The sequence below is a fragment of the Schistocerca nitens genome, chromosome 7 (genome assembly GCF_023898315.1).
Source record: "Schistocerca nitens isolate TAMUIC-IGC-003100 chromosome 7, iqSchNite1.1, whole genome shotgun sequence".
Taxonomy (NCBI): Eukaryota; Metazoa; Arthropoda; class Insecta; order Orthoptera; family Acrididae; genus Schistocerca; species Schistocerca nitens.
The window spans coordinates 589,733,121-589,737,724 of NC_064620.1; positions in this window are offsets into that span (position 1 = coordinate 589,733,121).

Below are 4,604 nucleotides of genomic sequence, written 5' to 3' on the forward strand. Positions count from 1 at the left end.
GGAAAAAAAATAATTTTGGAAATAAATCTCTAAAGGAAAGGTAGGGATCGATTGATATAACGCTTTGGAGAAGAGTGATTTGTGCCTCTAGCAAAAAAAAAAAAAAAAAAAAAAAAAAAACATTTTACAATAAATAACGTAAGTTTTCGTTTTACAATCTTGTTCCTAGGACAATATCTTGCGGTGCTAAAACTCCCTTCGGGTCTTGCATGTCCCCGACGTCCACATTTGTAGTCGGTCTTCTACGCGGCCCACTTTGTAGTCGGTCTTCCACGCGGCCCACTTTGTAGTCGGTCTGCTACGTGGCCCCCAATGGGAAGAGTAGAAGGAACAGGGATACTCGATTTCACATGCAACATTCATTCCGAAAGAATTGGCAATGACCAGAGGTGAAGCTCTTCCTGTAAGAGAACTGGTTAGGTTGCACCGTCCAAGATTCTCCTTTTTGAAAGGAAAATCCTTATGGCTTCATGCGTCCTTTTTCTTACGACGTACTTCAAGGAATTTCACCATTAACTAATGCTGTTGCCAAAACATCCTCAGATTTATTCTAGTTTGAATACTCTTTCGGACTTTGCATCCCCACTTGTGCTTATAAGTCCGAAAGTTCTGACACATTTCTGTCAGTGATTTGTTCTTCGTAATTTAAAGGATTCATGCAACTTACAGTAGATTTTGGATTCAAATCATCGAATAATGGAAAGTGTGGTTCATTTTATACAAAGACATAATCCGTGATTTCCTTGAAAGCCATATAATTTATCTATACTCAAAAACTTTTTATTTTAAATACACATATTTCTCCAATTGATTGTTGAAATGTAAAAGTTATTAGCATTGAGGAATGCGGATTCACTGCTTTCATTTATTCTCTGATTCTTACGGCGTTCACGCATGCACATATATGGAAATGGATTTTTCTCTTTCAAACAAAAATTCCAAACGAACACGATCCATTAAATAACTACTAATTCTATGAATATTACTTTCTTTAAACATTCAATAATAAATTAAAACTCTTAACTTCTAATTATAACACCTTTTCCTTTTAAAGTTCAACATAAATCAGTTTACCCTCGCGTTTGGTGCGAGTCTCTTACAAAGCATATCTGTGTCGTCTATATCGATTCTAACTCTCGCGCCGACGTCAACTGTTTTGCGCGGGAAATTATCTTTGCGGCGTTAACCGTCACTCATGATTCACTGCCTTAACACATCCCTTCACACGTTTACACATCTAAGTGTGCACTTGAAATTATATATGAACCTTCACTCGGAACCTCTTTTAATTATTCAGCGTCATTTATGGGAAACATCTCCTTGTTCTTGAAGGTCAGTTAGATCCTTTATAACTCTTGATGACATTGACAATGCTAAAGTTCCATGTTCACCCAAACACAGGTGAAGCCTATCTTCACTATCTTCTTTGCAACACTCGATAGTAATAGTTAGTCACTATTTCTATAGTCTATGTCACTGATTAATTATTTCAATTTAAAGTTTTCTAACACTACACACACAGTTTATTGTAATGTTTTTTTACGAGCGTTCATCTCTGTCACTCACAACACCATTCCTCCCTATCTTCTAATCTTCATTAAATTTTTTCAAGTCGCTATGGGAAAATAACCCTTTTATTTTGTTCGATCCCGGGTATGCTAATAGATAAACCCCAGGATTCGGAATTTGTAGGATAATGTATGGGCCATTATATAGTAACTTCCATTTCTTTATACTTTTCTTTATTAATGATGATTTGGTATGTCTTTTGACTAGTACCTTTTCTCCGACCCGGTATGTCTGTAACCTCTTGATTAATTTGTCAAATTGTTGTTTTCTCTGATCAGCTTTTTTCGTCATATTTATGATGGCTTGTCTTATTTTTTCTTCCCAAGGCATCTCAGTTTCCTGAGTTTTGGGCATATGGTCAGTCCAGAAGTTTTCCTATTTTGCTTCGAACATCAATTCGTGAGGTGTATATCCAGTTGAGGAGTGGGGCATGTTATTGTATATCTGCTCAAACTCTTCCACATAATTTGCCCACGCAGTCTGCTTATTATGGCAATACGTCCTCATAAATCAATTGAACTCTCTAAAAATTCTCTCAACCAAATTGCCTTGTGGGTGGTAAAATGATGTTAGTATGTGTTTCACACCGACTTGAGACAAAGTCTGTTTCCATCGGAGTCCCGTGAATATCTTGGCATTGTCTGTTATGATCGCTTTAGGGGTACCAACATGTGGAAGATAATCCCTTATCAATCTTAATACAATTACTTTGGCTGTAGCCGCCTTTATCGGGTATAGCTTTACGTATTTCGTACACACATCGAGAAATGCCAACACATATCTAACACCACCTCTTGAAGTAGGTAACGGTCCACGCAGATCGCACGAAATTAATTCTTTTGGTTCTTGGACTAATATAGAGCATAATGGGTGCTTACTCCCTTTTGAATCCGGCTTTGTTTTTTGACAGATTATGCATTTCTTTAAAACCTCATGCACTCTGCGCTTTATGTTGGGAAAATAACAGTACCCACTTATCTTGTCTGCACATTTTGTCGCACCAAAATGTCCCCAGGTTAAATGAGTGAACCATACAAGTTTCTCTATTTGCGCCTCAGGTATACAAACACACCAACGGACTTTGTTTGGCCTTCCACAGCGGAAAAATAATACGCCATTTACTAGTTTGTAATAATTTGCCATCTGATCCGAAGGTTGCTGTTGTAACCTCTGAATGACACTTCTCCATTGAGCATCTCTTTTCTGTAACTGTGCCATATGCGCACACAAATTGACGTAGTACGTCTTAAATGGATTTTCCTGCAGCAGCAATACAGGGAATTCTGAGTTATTATTTACTTCAATCTCTTTGGTTAAACCCTGCGGTGACCTTGATAGAGCGTCAGCAATAATGTTTTGTTGTCCTGAGACATGCACGATCTTAAATTGGTATTGTTGCAGAGCGAGAGTCCATCTAGCCAGTTTGGGGTGCAACAGTTTACACGTTTGTAAAAACGTTAATGATTGATGATCGCAATACACGATAGTCTTTGACCCATACAGATAATAATGAAATTTTTTAAAACCCCAGACGACCGCAAGAGCCTCTAATTCTGTCGTCGTGTAAGTTCGTTCACAGTTGGACAAAACACGACTGGCAAACGCAATAGGACAGAAGGTGAGTTGTCCATTTATCTTGCGTACTTGGAAAAGGCACGCTCCAAGACCCACATTCGACAAATCTGTTGACAAGTAAAATTCTTCTTGCATGTCCGGATGGTACAAAAGCGGTGCATTTACTAATTGCTTCTTTATCTCCTCGAATGCTTCTTGACACTCTAATGTCCAGAGCCAGGGCACATCATTCTTCAGCAAACTATTTAGAGCTGCTGCATTCATAGCCTGATTTGTTATAAATCTTCTAAAAAATGAGGCAAGACCCATAAACCCTTTTAATTGCCTCCTATTTCTGGGTGTTGGAAACTTCCTAATCGCAATTAGCTTCTCCTTGGTTGGTAAAATTCTCTTTGCGTCAATTATATGCCCCAGGAACTTGATTCTGTTTACTGCAAAATGGGATTTCTGTAGGTTAGCAGTTATTCCCATGGTTTTGAACACGTCCAACACCCGGCTCAGTAAGGTAATATGCTCCTCCCAAGTCTTCGATGCAATCAGCAAATCATCAACAAACACTGTTATCCTGGCTCTTAGTTCTGGGCCTAGTGCATAATCTAGAGCTGCTATAAAGATTCCAGCACTAATGTTGAGTCCGAAAGGAACTACAGTAATTTGGTAACTTCTTCCGGAATAAATGAAAGCCGTATATTTCCTTGATGACTCATCCAGCTTGACTTGCCAATAAGAACCCCGCAAATCAATGCTTGTCAAATATTGGACATTCTGGAACCGTTGTATAAGTTCGTCAATGTTTTCCAGATGTGTTCTCACTGGAATTATAATTTTATTTATTTCTCTGGCGTCGAGTACCAGTCTGACAGTCCCATTTGCTTTTGGCACGACCAACAATGGGGATCAGTATGGGCTTGTAGAGGGTTCGATCAAACCCCATTTCAACATGCGATCTACTTCTTTCTGAACTTGAGCCTTTAACCTCCAGGGAACAGGATAGAAAGTTCTACGTTTCGTGCGGCTTAACGTAGAGATGGCATATGTACCCCTTAATAACTCCTGGCCATTCATCAAACACGTTTTTATACGCTAATAATAATTCTTTTAGCTGCTTCTTCTGATCTTCAGTAATGCAGTCGGATTCATTTAACTTCTCGTACACTAATTGACCGAAATCTCCTCTGACTTGGAACTCACTAATTACATGCTGTTTAGAATTTTGTGCCGTCCTGATTACTTGCACACTGATCCCACAATTATATTTTCTCGTAAGGCTTTCTTTTTTCAACAACTCCAACTCAATTTCTTGTTTATTAACATTCAACCAAATTTTTCGTGTTTTAAAATCTATTTTGCATCCGTATTGACGTAGGCTGTCGACTCCGATAATGCAATCTACCACCAAATTTTTCACAACAAGGAATGTGCTTAATATTGCTACATTTCCGAATTCTACACTAAGTAGT